General features: G+C 44.3%; 1 pseudogene; it reads left to right on the forward strand.

Moving 5' to 3' along the window:
- LOC136510682 (protein SOSEKI 4-like) overlaps positions 1–14,026 on the forward strand; it is a 54,323-nt pseudogene extending 40,297 nt beyond the window's left edge.
- Positions 14,027–14,871: the final 845 nt, after the last annotated feature.

The following is a 14,871-nucleotide window of genomic DNA, read 5'->3' on the forward strand; positions in this document are numbered from 1 at the left end:
CTGCCATCTTCTGTTTTCCCGAATGGAGTTACCGCCTTCCAGAATAACCGACCGCACAAGCATTTAGCCGACCGCTTGCGTTGTTTGCCGAACACCCTTCTTCCCGCATGTGGGCCTACCTGTCATCTTCCAGAATTGACCAAAATCCAGTGTTAACAACGGTGGTGCTTGTTACTCTTGGAGGTTGCCACCTCCTAGACGGCTTGGTGGTGGTCTCTGTCGAAGACCGCAAAAAGCTTATGCGGTGCTCCGGAGAAGTGCTTTGTGAGGGGCATTGTGCTCGCCCCGCGGGAGCCACGAAGAGCAACTCTAGTAAAACGTGTCATTGAGCTACCCTCACTTTCAGGGTAGGTTCTTGTGGTGCCCGACATGTGGGCTTGGCGGGTGATGCCAATTAGCCACCGAACCACCAAGTGAGCAGTTGACACAACGGGGACTAGCATGTTGGCAAGCACATGAACCTTGGGAGAAAACTCACCGTGTCAACTTTATTCTTCCCATTGGTTTGCATCCTTGTTACACAAGCTTGTAATTACTTTCATATACATTGTGCTTGTATAATTGCTCTTGTAATTAGTTTGCTTGTATAGCTCACTAGTTACCTTCTTGCTTGTGTAGCATAGAAGTAGCTCACTTGCTTGACTAATTTGGTTTGTGTAACCTTGTTAGTCACTTTGCTTAGTTTTTGTAGCTAAGTATTTGCGCTCTCTAATTTGGCATTGGTTGCCTTGTTATTGAGCATTGCTAGTGAGCTTAGTTGGCTTTGTGCTTTTGCTTACTAGCATGTGTAGGAGCTCCCTGTTGGTTAAAGTACTAGTGGTATAGGTTTGTGTGACTTTGCTTCTAGAATTGATTAGGTGAGCTCTAGCTAGCCCAACACCTTGCTTAATTAGGATCTTTGAAAGGTGCTAGAGAACATAGATAGAGGGATGTAGTCTTGGCTAGACTGATAGTTTTAATTCCACACTTGTTTCAGTTAGCCGACATGATTAAGTTTTAGTAATGACTATTCACCCCCCTCTAGTCGCCATCTCGACCCTACAAGTGGTATCAGAGCTAGGTCTCTCATTTGTGGTCTTCACCGACCTAAGAAGATGGCGGCTTATGGGCTAGATGTTGATTGTCCACACATTTTTGATGACACACACTTTACACGATGGAAAAATTGGATGATATGCAATTTTAAGTTTATTTGCATTCAAATGTGGTGGATGGTAGATGTAGGATTTCCTCATGTGTTGGATGAAGATAATCTAACTCAAGCACAAGAGAAATGCCTAGATCTCGATATCCAAGCAACTAACATCATGTATAGATCCTTGCATGGTAACATCTTTGGAGAGATCATTGACATGAAGACCGCCCATGAGATTTGGAGTTATCTCAATGAGAAGTATGGGACGGTCTCTGATGATGATGATGAGCCGAAGAAGGAGGCGCATGAGTGTGTCGAGCATGATCACAATGTGGTGATTGAGAAAGATTGCTCCACCTCATGGTCAAGTGATGATGATGATTATCATATCACAAGATCACTTGACAAGATTGATGATGATGCCACAAGTGATGCCAATGATGATGCTACTCCATGCACACTTGATGGTGATAATGATGGATCATGCTCGAGGTACGAGAGTGATGTTTCTTCAGAGCTATCCAACTACATCACATTGCTTCATGTCACAAGGTGACACTAAGGTATCTAATGCAAATGTGATTGATCTTGATTCATATGAGGAGCTTCTAGATAGATATGGTTGCATGATCAATGCTTTAGAAAAAGAGATGGCTAAAACCGAGAAATTGAAAAATGAAAAACTCTTTTCTAAAGAACACATGTGAACAATAAAAGCATCTACTTTATGTTACTACTTGTTCACATGAGGAGCTAAAATTGGCTCATGAGGAACTTAGTGTTGCTCATGATAACTTGGTACAAGACCATGCTTTTCTCACTAAGGAGATTTCTAATGGAAAAACAAAAACTAGTGAGAGCTCATCACATGGGTCAATTGATCAATCACATATTGTTGCTAATCCTTGTGATGTAGGCATGAAGCATGTATCCACCTCTTGTGACGATTTATTAGAAATGCCATGTTCTTCACAAATAGATGCTTGTTCTACTTCTATGTCTTGTGAGACTAACCTTTTGAAGGAGAACAATGAGCTCAAAAATGAAGTGAAGAAATTGAGCAACAAGTTAGAGAGGTGCTACAACTCAAAAGTCACCTTTGAGCACATGTTGAAGACTCAAAGAAACTATGGTAACAAGTGTGGCCTTGGCTTCAAGAGGAAGATGACAAAGGGCGAAATAAAGAGAGAAAGAAAGATGAAGAACCTACAACAAAGAAAGCTCTCTCATACCATGTGCTACCGGTGTCATGAAGCAGGACACCTTGCAAATGGTTGCCCTAACATTGAGAAGATTAAGAAGATAAAAGAAGAAGAGAGGTTCAAGCATGTGAAGTGCTTCATGTGCCGCACTTGGGGTCACCTTACCTCAGTGTGCCCAACCAAGCAATTGGTGAAGCAACTAGAAGAGCCTCAACCAGAGCCTCAACCAAAGCCACAAGTTGAGCAAGAGAAGACACCCCAAGAGCAAATCAAGATCAACCATGAAGATGGTGATGATTTGATGATAAAGAAGAAGAAAACTAGAAGGGTGGAAATGCAAGAGAAAGAGCATTACGTCCAAGGATGAATCAAGATGCAAAGCAAATGAGCAAGAACAAAGAAGAGAAAATGGAGAAGATTGCTCACATGAGATGCTATAGTTGTGACACATTGGGCCACCTAGCTTCGGGTTGTCCAAGAAAGCTTGAGAAGAAGGCTTAAGCAAACAAGGAGAAGCAAGGCAATGAGAAGCACAAAATGAGCAAGGAAGAGAAGGCTCAATTAAAGAGAAAGTGGTACTCATGCCGGAAAAGGGGACACATGCACATTCATGTCCCCTAGGTAACAATTATAAGCCTATTTCAATTGTTGATAATAATGTGCTTACAAAGGATGGTAATGGTATCTCTATGGTTGCTATTACAAAATATCCCGCTACTCATACTAAGGCTTTGCCTAAGTATGTCGCTCCTAACTTAAGAGGACCCAAAATTGTTTGGGTACCATCAAAAGGTGGATGATTGATTGTAGGTACCATTGGCATTAGAGACTTGATTCAATTGACTTCATATTGATCATCATATGTTGAGTCAAGTTATGAAGACTAGTGCACATCCAAACCCAGTGCCATGATAATTGAGTGAAGTCCAAATGTGCTACAACATACAAGTGTCATATTCAAGTTGTGGTGATTTATTGGATGATTTGATGGCTTGAAAATAATTGAGTTGAAACTTGCTAGTTGGATGATCATGAGCTAACCAAGGTATATCTCTTGTTGATCATTTCATTTAGGTGCATATGAGTTGATTGAATTGGATAAATATGCAATGTTGCTTGCTATAAGATGATTGAATGGATAATTGCTTAGTAATCAAGTTTGGATTTATTTATGTTGGATAAGTTTATAAGATAACATTTAGTAAGTGGATTGAATGGATTTATGTCTTATGAAAGTATTCAAACAAGTTGGTTTCAAGTTTGATTCACATTTGATGAAGTATAGCTCAAGTGATTGAAATCTGTCCTATATTGAAAAATTGAGCTAGCTGTGATCTTAGCCATGTTTGAGTAATCAAAACTTATTGGATTGGCATAAAAATTGGTGTACATGCTCTAGACTTATGGTATAAGATGTTGTACAATTGTTATGAGAATTGGATAAGAAATGCTTTAGTTTTGTAGTGGATATTGTCAGCTATAGTGCAATAGTTTTCAGCATGTAGCAGTGGTCGAAGAATTGAAACTGGTAGCAATCTAAAAGTCAAATGAAGTTCAAATATTTACAGCTGCTAGACAACCTAGTGATACACATCACCAAATTTTGTGGTATTTGGATTTGTACTTTGGGAGATAAGAAATTTTCTTTGAAGAGTACAAAATCTGCCAGAAAAGTGACGATTATTAGATTTATTTGGAGTCACTTTGATTGAAAGGTCCTCAAGTTGGAAATATGTTTATATGTAATTGAGGCACCTAAGTTTGTTTTTGAGATGATCTAGAAGCATGAAAAGCAAAGAGTACAAGGACATTTGATTGTGGAGTGTACTTTACACACTTTTGGTACTCAAGATGAAGATCAAGATCAAACTCAAATTGAAGATGAAGTTTAAGTTCTAGATGTGATTGAAGATCATTTGGTAGAAAGAAAAGGACTTAAACAAGTAGAAAGAAAATGACTTAAAGAAGGAATCAAGGTTACTTATCAAGTTAAGTCCATCACTTGGATCAATCAAGCTATTTTAAGTGAGTATCAAGAATGGTTCTTTGGAGAGAGGTCACTTCTCCCTAGTGTAGGGGTTTGTCGCCTATGTGTAGGTGAACCAAGTGTGGTACTTGGAAGGCTAATATGGAAGTGGTGATCCGAGGAACATTTGAGATGCTTAGTTGAAGCAGTCAAAAGGATTGATCAAGAAAAACAAGCAACACCCAAAAGAGAGCTAATCATGATATTTCAAGTGGTATTCTCAAATTGATGCTCTCATGCAAGCATTGTTCAAAAGATAAAGCAAGCCAACCACAACAAAAAAGTACACTTGATCATAAGTGGTATTCATTTCATATGGGTGAAGAATAGAATTCAAAATGGTATCTATTGGTCTTCACCAAGCTTATAATTGGACTTCACATTGCTATTGGAGTAATGAATTGAAATCTATGTGACTATCCTTTACTCCAACATAGCAAAGGTATCATGATCATTTCATCCCTTACTAGTATGTGGTTAGTGCATATAGTATATACTTCATAGGATCAAGCATAACAAATGAAATGTTTAAATTCATAGCCTACCACTATTGCTTGAATGATTAATTGATTTAGTGGTTAGTATATGAATTTGTTCATGAGCTAAGTAAACCCAAGTACTTGATTTAATTTGGATTGCCAACAAGTGACAAGTACAACATTGGCAAGATAACCCTTGCAAGAGGTGTGAAGAAGCTTGTCATTGGTTCAAACCGGACTTCAAAGCTTAGGCAAATCAATTTAGTTCAAGTCAACCATAGAAGCTCATGATAGTGATAAGAGTACAAGCACAAGACAACAATGCAAATGGATATCTAGTTTGTTTGTTTCAAGTGGTATCTAGACTCAAATATTTCATCAAGAATTCATAAGTGATGTCTAGATCAACTCACAAGTGATATCCTATAAGTGGTACTCATAAAGATAACAAAGGTTCAAGAAATTGTTTTTATTGATAAATCCAACAAGTGGTTCCATACTAGAAGATTCTTTCAAGTGGTATCACATCTACACATGGTATCAATCATGCAAGACGATGGTTCCACAAGTGATCCTCAACTTTAAGTGATCATCAAATGAAGAATGCATCCCTCACCTACAAGAGCTCAAGTGTATCAAATGGACCCATGCTATCACATAGGGGGAGGTGTACCACAAAATGATATCAAGATCAAAGATCCTATGTGTGGTATCTCAAGAAGCCCTACACAAGATACAAGTGGTACAAGTTACAAGTGGTATCTTTAAGTGGTGTCATTCCAACAATCAAGTGATGTCCATAAAACATGCAAGATTCAAGCCTCAATCATCTACCCCAAATGCATACCTTTGCATCAATGAGAAGCACACCTTTTATGGGAATTGATGACAAAGGTGGAGAGATTGTACAAAGATATGAAAGCTTTGAGATTGAGATTGAACAAGGGGGAGAGATAAGATATAAAAGCTTTGGGAAAGATTGAAAGCTCAAAGAAATAGAGGTTGGACATGGACATGGACAAAGAGGTTGGACAAGGACATGGACAAAGAGGGAGCAATATTAGAGAAAAGAGATGGATCAAAATTCTTGGACAAGAGAAGCACACAAGTAGGGGGAGCAAGCTCATGAACTTTGATTGATTGCATTTGATATGTGCATATTCTTGTGCTTGCTTGCATTGCATAAGTTCTTAAATTCAATATGCATGCTTATGTGATGTATGCTAGTTGTAAAATTTGATTGATGAAATGAAAACTAGCATGCATAGGATGATAGCTAGACACTTGGTATGTTTTTCAAGTAATGCTACTACCTTGCTTTTAATGTTGATCTCACGAGGTATCTAGTGCTTTTTATTTTTTCAAGTGTTATCTAGCTAACCATGGTGCTAAGGATGAACTTAAAGGTGCAACTCCGATTGGTATCACACTTCAAAGGTTTACTCTATACACCTTAGCATCATTCGGTAGTAATTACTCTCCCACATTTCCAATCTATGCATATGTGCGAACTTCAAACCAAACACTCTAGCACATATGTAAGGGGAGCTAATACTATCATCTCGGGTTTGTGGTACTTGTCCAAAATAATTTTCACATGGTAAAATTGCTTAGGCAAGCAACATGAATCCAAAAGAGCTTAATTTCCATATCTTTGTAGAGTTGTCATCAATTACCAAAAAGGGGGAGATTGAAAGGTCCTTGTGCAGTTTGGGTAATTGAGTGACAACCTAGGTGGACTAATTGTGTTTATGTGAGGTACAAAAGTGATTAGTCCATAGGTACATGTGTGTGAGCAACATATGCCATGAAGGTGAAAATGGCTTGGAGATGTTGCAAAGCTCACACATGTGATGATGAAGGAGCTCATTGCACATGAGACATGACATTGAGTCATGTGATCAAGGAGGAGAAGATCAAGACATAACTTGGCTTGATTGACCGGTTGCAAATGTGAAGGGCAAGTCAGAGGCTTTGGAGTGATGGACCGCGTGGTAGCGAAGCTTGAGCAAGACTTGGCGCCGATGGATGAAGGCAATGGTGAAAAGCAAGTGAAGTCAAGATCGATGAACCAATATGATCACATGATTATATGAAGTGGATCATATCATTGTTGATCGTGTTGGTGCATGTGTTGCATCAACATTGTCGGAAATGGAATGGAATGCGCAAGGCAAAGGTATAACCTAGGGCATTTCATTTCACCGGTCATAGGTGTGTAGAGAAGTTGATGATTGGGTTTAGGATAGATGGCCGTACTATTAAGAGGGGCAAACTTGTTTGCATATCGGTCATCTAGTGCCACTTGAGTGATCTAACTTTGCATCATCGCTAGGATCGAGTGGTGTGGCAAGTTGAGTGGCTAATCCTTTGGAAAATGATTGTGAAAATGATAACACCCATACACATGGTGGTGTACAATTGGTGGTGTTGGCACATTTACAGAGGAGATGAAGTTGGAGTTGATGTATCCACTCAGCGATGAAACTGAGGCGAGAAGGGTTCAAAACTTCACCGACGGAGTGTCCGCCCGTAGAGTGCGGATAGTCTGATGGTGCCACCGGTGCCCTATACAGAAAAGACAGGGTTTGACAAAGTGCACCAGACGCTGGTCACGCTGTGACCGGATGCTAGGGTCCTACGTTTGGTCAGTGGCAGCAGTGAAGGCGTAGGTGTTGGTCTTTGCCCGGATGCTAGGACACTTTATGACCGGACGCTAGGTGGGTGCATCAGGTCCCACTGATGTGGAGGCACATAGGAAAGGAGAAAGGACCGAACGCTGATGCTATGTCCTATCATGACCGATCGGACGCATCCAGTCATGGTTGAGCAGCTCTGGGAGCTTACTGGAAGTGACCGGACGCAGGAGTCCTATGTCCGGTCTTGGCACTATGCTATGTCCGGCCATCACTTGACCATTGAGATCAAGCGACTGAGGTTAAACAGAGGCGACACCTGGCGAGCATCTATTGTCCGAACACTGAGGTCCTGCGTCAGGTCGATATGACCGGAGCGTCTGCTCACCCCGAGCTATGCCCAGTGAAGGGGTACAACGACTCTTTTTTATGGGGGCTATAAATAGAAGGGGTCTCGGCCTTGGGCTGGTAGCTGAGCACACTAGAGCCTTGGTGGCTTATGTGGTAGTGTCGGTGCTGAAAATGAACAACACATAAATATTTGTAGTTTTGCTGTACGTTGTGATCAGAGGTGACCGAGCACTCAATGATACATGGTTTATATTGGTTCAGGCAACATGCCCTACATCCAGTTTGAGTCAGTTGGTGACTTTATTCCTAAGCCCAGGTGCTCGAAGTTTGCTGTGGGGTTACAAATGGAAGGGCAATAGATGGGGGTACAAGAGGTTCAGTCGGACTTTGGTCTGAAGGGCCGAGAGTGGCAGGAGCTCCGCTATGTGCTAAGTGTTTGAGTGTGTGCACTGTATAACTTTAGAGTGTCTAATGTTACAGAGGGTGAATCAATGTAAGTGAACTTAGGGATCTATCTGTTGGGAGAGAACGCATCCCCTTTTATGGATGAAGGGGATGGCCTTACAAGTGAGAGAGGGAGAGTATATGCATGCCAAGTGTTGTTGCCCACGCCGTTGGGTACAAGATGATTGTAGGCGCCCATAACACTGTTAATGTTATATGCATGTGGGAGGTTTTACCATGTTCGCCTGGTACGGTAAATGTCGGTGCCCACAATACTATTGATGCCTAGAGGCATGTGGGGGGAGCCTTACCGTGTTTGTCAGGTATGGGAGTTGATGGCGCCCACAACACTATAGGGAAAATATCGACGCCTACAACACTGCTTGGGTTCTGTCATGTCAGGAAGATCGCAGGGTACTATCCAATAGGTGTACAGGGTACAGTCCTTGGTATTGCGGTTGACTTGGGTGTCCTGCCTTACTTTCTCCATTCGTTGCCTGGTCCTCACCGAGTGGGCGTCCCCGGTCGGTTGGTCCCAATCGGCTCTGATTGCGCCAGTCGGAGAAGAGCTGTATGCAGGGGTTCGGCGCATCCCTAGTTGGAGACATGGGTTAGAGTCAGAAGTGGTATTTGGCCAGGACTTCAAGTCAGAGAGGCTATCCGGAGGCAGGTTGAAGTCGGAAGTGGGCGCCGTTTCTCCATGGCCATACCTTCCGGTCAGAGATTGGGTTGCCCTTCTGGCCTGTCGTTAAGGTATTTGGGCCAGCACAGGTGTTGTGCATCATTCTCAACATCCTCTACTGGGCTAAGCCTTTGCTGGTGAAGCTGGTCCATGAGGGACCCCGGGTTTATGAACCCGACAGGAGCCCCTGAGCCCCAAGTCAATTCAGGTAGAATCGTTTGGGGGATTTTTGTCTTGACAGCGGGTGCGCGCGAGCGCACCTGTGGGTGTAGCCCTCGAGCCCTCGAGTGATTCGGGTAGAATCATCTAGGGGTTTTTTTGTGTTGCTAGTGGGGGAAGTTTTGTTTCGTCAGCGGGTGCGCATGAGCGCACCCGTGGGTGTAGCCCTCGAGCCCCCATGCCATTTGGGCAGAATCGCCTAGGGGGTTTTGTCAGCGGGCAGTTTAGGGATCGATGCAGTTTAGGGATTGGGCGAGGTGGAGCTCATGGATCCTAGCGTCAGGCACATGCATCGGACACAACCAAGGTAGTTTAGGGATTGGGCAAGACGATGCTCATGGATCCTAGGGTCATGCGCATGCGTCGAGCACAACCGAGGCAGTTTAGGGATCGGCCGAGGTGGAGCTCACAGATCCTAGCGTTGGGCCCACGCATCAGGCATAGCCATGGTAGTTTAGGGATCGGGCAAGACGAAGCTCGTAGATCCTGGCATCGGGCGCAGCCGAGGTAGTTTAGGGATCGGGCGAGATGGAGCTCGCCGATCCTGGCGTCGAGCGCACATGTCGGGCGCAGCCAAGGTAGTTTTACGGATCGAGGGAGACAGAGCTCGCGGATCCTCGCACTGGGCGTAGCCGAGGCAGTTTAGGGATCGGGCGAGACAGAGCTCCTGGATCCAGGCATCGAGCACACGCGTCGGGCGTAGCCGAGGTAGTTTAGGGATCGAGCGAGACGGAGCTCATGGATCTTGGCGTTGGGTGCACGCGTCGGGCATAGCTGAGGCAGTTTAGGGATCAGGCGAGATGGAGCTCATGGATCCTAGCATCGGGCGCAACTAAGGCAGTTTAGGGATCGGGCGAGACACAGCTCGCGGATCCTAGCCTCAAGCCCCCACGTCGGGCATAGCCGAGGCAGTTTAGGGATCAAGCGAGATGGAGCTTGTGGATCCTAGCGTTGGGTGCACGCATCAGGTGCAATCGAGGCAGTTTTGGGATCGGGCGAGATGGAGCTCACCGATCCTGGCATTGGGCGCACATGTCAGGCGCAGCCGAGGTAGTTTTGGGATCAAGCAAGATGGAGCTCGTGGATCCTAGCATCAGGCGCATGCGTTGTTGCAGCCAAGGCAATTTAGGGCTCGGGCGAGATGGAGCTCGTGGATCCTGGCGTCGGGTGGACGCATCGGGCGTAGCTGAGGTAGTTTAGGGATCGGGCAAGATGGAGCTCACGGATCCTAGCATCAGGCGCACGCGTCGAGCGTAGCCAAGGCAATTTAGTTATCGAGCGAGATGGAGCTCGCAGATCCTGGCATTGGGTGCACACGTGGGGCGCAGCCGAGGTAGTTTAGGGATCAGGCAAGACGAAGCTCATGGATCCTAGCATCGAGCACATGCGTCGGGCATAGCCGAGATGTTTTTGGTGTCTTGAGCCCCTAAGCCCTGTTTGGGTTTGGTAGGGGTCTATTGAGTTTTGTGCGTTACTCTGTCCGTGGTTTCTCACAACCGGAGGGGCTAAGATAACATCGCTTGCCTCGATGGCTTGAGTGACGCGCTTGGTGAGCTCGCTAACAGGTACATTTGAGTGAAATCCAGGTCTGTCGTTCGTGATGGGGTCGACATAGCCCTCTTGTGATATTCCATTGCTCCTTAACCTTCAATCCAGCAGATGCCTAGGTTGTTCTAAAGACTGACCTGGGTGGCCTGCTGGCCTCCCCTCAATGGAGATTCTATGGGTTTGGCAGAGGTTAGGATCAAATGAGAAGGTTGAGATTCCCTGTCTTCTTCAGGGCAGACTGGACGAGGGCCGCTCGAGGCTCATCTGCGTTTTCTCCCCTGGCTTTGTTTGACGCGAGGCAGCCTTGAGCCCTTCATGGGCCAGTGTTCAAACCCTGGTCGGTTGTTGCTCATGTTGAATGAGGCAACTGCTGCTTTGTGATGCAACACGTAGGATTGTGATGCATTGAACTGCATATGCAATGCTTTGGATGTATGGAATGAATGAATGCGTGTATATCTAGTATGAATGATTATATATATGAAATAGTGGGGGTTGGTAATGTTACCTTGATGACTCGAGTGATGGGGTTTGATGAGCTCCAATCTAGAATGTCTGATTGGGATCCATGCTCGTCGTTCATGATAGAGTCAGCATGGCCCACATGGGGCATCCCTCTGCTCCTTACCTGTCTCTCGGTGTTTGCTTGAGCCATCTGATCAACTCAGGAAGCCCGATGGTCTTTCCTAGGTGGAAATCCTATAGTTGGGCCTTTCCTAGTCCCACCTGGGAAGGCGGAGGGCCACCTGCATGTGGTGGCACTTTGTTTCTCGCACCCAGTGTGTGGTAGTGGTGGGCCATACCCTAGCCACGTCCTATCTGACTAGGCACTGTTCTGTCGGGCAGGGTGCATCCCATCGGTCAGAGCATGTCCCGTCATTTCCCATCCGCATTGAATGGGGGAAGGGAGAGGTTTTTTTGTCCCAATCCTTGCTGCATCTCCTCCTTAAATAGGGAAAGGGAGAGGGAAAGGAGGACTCACAGACCTGTTCATGCTTTTGGAGTGCAATGTCGAGGTGGAGGTCATCCAGCATGCATGGGGTGGTGCTAGCTGCCTTCATCGAGAAGGGGCTGCTTCCACCGAAGGAGGTGGTGCACTAGAGGGTACTGCATGTCACCGGCTTCATCATCGTCTATGAGGCTTTCGTCAGGATGGAGCCACTCATGGACTCTTTCTGGTGAATCTTCTTCGGGTGAGTTTTGTTGGAGAGGAAGCCGGTCAGGACTGCGCTGGTGGGGGGTTTCACCCTTGTAGCCGCTCAGGTAGGCTAGTTCATAAAGTTTGATCAGACATCCTTCAGCCATGGCGGCCATACTTCGATGGGCAGCGTCCCTGTCTAGGAGCTGCCTCGACTGCATGAGGAGGTCTGGAGCTCCATGTTCTTCTACTAAGCATCTATGGGTTTGATGCCCTTGAGGTACCCATTGTGCTTGCCGAAGTCAAGGGAGCAGAACCAGGCAGGGCCCTTGTGGTGGTGGTTATGTCCGACGGCATCTGTCGTGGCCTCTCCTTTGGCATCAGCCGATGCTGCCGACCGGCCACAGTAGTATTTGGAGTAGAAATAGTCAGCAAATGTAACCGTTAAGTTCGTGGGGAGCCCCCATGTGAACAATTTTTTTTGTATCTATTTACACCAAAATTTGGAGAGAAAAACATGAGAACTAGAAGCTTCCAAAATTTTGTTGATCAAAGAATCGATTGCATAAGGATTGCCTCTAGAATTGGGTCTCTTTGAATAAAGTTAGTAGATAGCGATGATGAGCTACGGTTGACGTCAGGAAACTACATATCAGACTCTACAAAAAAGGAAAGATTAGAGTCCAAGTTATCTTAAATTAGGAATGTTTTCTTCTATGCCATAGATTGTAATGAGTCATGCTCGAATAGGATTCATGTTTATGCTCCGGGTATAAATATTGCACCCCAGCTATTGTAAAGGACACACAATCAATCAAATACAAGTTACTTACTTTTTTTGGCTCCGGCCACCCCTTAGGAGTAGGAGCAGAGTAGATCTCGTCGAGTTCTTCAGCGAGCAGGGCTGCATCGGTCCGGTCGACCTCCGGCTTGTCTATAAGTACCGTCATGGCTTATACTTCTGTTCGTATGGCTGCATCGATCTGGTCGACCTCCACTGTGACTCAGGTATAAGCTAGTTATCGACTCTTGTTTAGTTCAAGTACGGCTGCATCGATCCGGTCAACCTCCACTGGTCGAACTAGATTAAGGTCAAGTTATTGGCTCTATCTAAGGATGGTGTCCTTTGGATAGATTCATTAAGTTACCGATATTACTTATTGCTTTCATTATTTATTTAATTACATCAATATCACTTTGCCCGATTAGGATTGATCTAGATCGGCCTTATATCCTGTTTAACCCATCGTTTGTTAATCTAAACTGATTTAATCTGCATCTTAAATGATGAGTTATGGTTTATTGACTGTTTTATGTCAATCTTGATCATGCATAGTGTGTGGTTAAGGTATGTCTAGTCTTGAATAGATATGTTGGCTAACAAAAACCGTTCCATGGCCTGTTATCATGGCCTATGTGATTCTACCTCACACCCCACTATTAGCACCGTGGAGTAGGGATCATTATTTGGTAGATCTGTTCCTGATATGGCATAACCTTAACTGTGCGCTATGCCTGAATCAGCTGTTTTAGCCGATATCGAGTGCTTTCACATATGCAGTTCATGTCACAAGACCGTTGAAGTAAAGATAGGTTGAAAGATGTGTTAGCCCCATGATCTTATTATTGTATTATGGCCTACATGATTCTGCCTCATGCCCCACTGATATTAATAATAAGTTAGGGTCGTTGAATTAATCGCTGTTTCTATGGCCTGCATGATTCTGCCTCATGCCCCACTGGTCATAACGATAGATAAGATCTAACATGTTCATTATATTTATCTCTATTAAATGGTTAAATGATGATGAGCTGCTTCTTTTGTATAAAAAGGGTTTCAGTTACTTGCAGTCATTGGCTTAGCATAGACTGATTATTGTTGACATCCTATTGCCATTGATTAATATTTGTCTAAATAATGATATTCATCCTAAATGATAACCGATTTTTCTTCCACGACCTCATGAGCTTTAATTAATTTATTCTTATGAGTATGTTGGAATCGGCTATTTAGTCGATTTCCTTCCACATTGGCTCTCAGAGCCGCACATTTGGGACTGTCTGGCAATACCGGCATGTTCTGCCTTAAATTACTGATTAGCTTTCTCTCCTTGTCAATTGCAGGGTCAAATTGATTGGCACGTGTGCCCCGGCTCCATCAAGTAGACCCTTCAGGCTTGCTCATGTGCCCTGGCACGGGACAAACTTTCGTGCCGACGCACGTTCTGGCACGCTTGGTGGGACCCTACAATCGTCATGGCGGTTTACAACAACAATGACATCCTTATTGTATATTATGAAGACCTGCCTGATGGAGATAAAGATGTCATCGGCAAAGCTATAGAAGAATTTCAGAATAAGTGTTTGTTGTCCTACACTAAAACACGTGACAACACAATTGTTCAGAAATATCCACTACCAAGAGTTCTATTGCACGGATAGACAGATGTAGATGAAGCTGAAGACAGGCGTTTCTTCACAGAAGCTATAAACAAATCTGTTTATGATGCCATGTCAAGCCATAATGAAGCTTTCTTAGACACATTCCACAATGCCATGAAAGAGGTGTTTAATGGGTTTCCAGTTGTTCAGATTGGGTCGGCTTATTACAACATTCCACATCCATCGACCTAGGGGACTAATCAAGTCAGTACCAGTTGTCAAGAAGCAATGCCAGCTGGTAATGATGATGTCCAGGTAGTTTAGAGTTCATCTGAACAAGCTCAAGGTGTTATTACAAATCAGATACAGTATAATCCTGGATCATCAGTGCAGCATGTGCAACAACCGGTGGGGCAAGGTCAGAACTAGGTGATTAATTTTGGCAAATTAGGCCACATACCGTCGTTGGCTCAAAAAATACCACCATCAATTCAAAGGATCCGTAGAGATATAGATCCTAATATCTATAACCAGAGACTTCAAGCAGCAAACTAGCAAAGGACCCAGTAGATAGAGATTCCACAGGGGTATCAGTATGGCACAGATTATAACACCCTTCATATGATTCT

The sequence above is a fragment of the Miscanthus floridulus genome, chromosome 16 (assembly GCF_019320115.1).
Source record: "Miscanthus floridulus cultivar M001 chromosome 16, ASM1932011v1, whole genome shotgun sequence".
NCBI classification, from domain to species: domain Eukaryota; kingdom Viridiplantae; phylum Streptophyta; class Magnoliopsida; order Poales; family Poaceae; genus Miscanthus; species Miscanthus floridulus.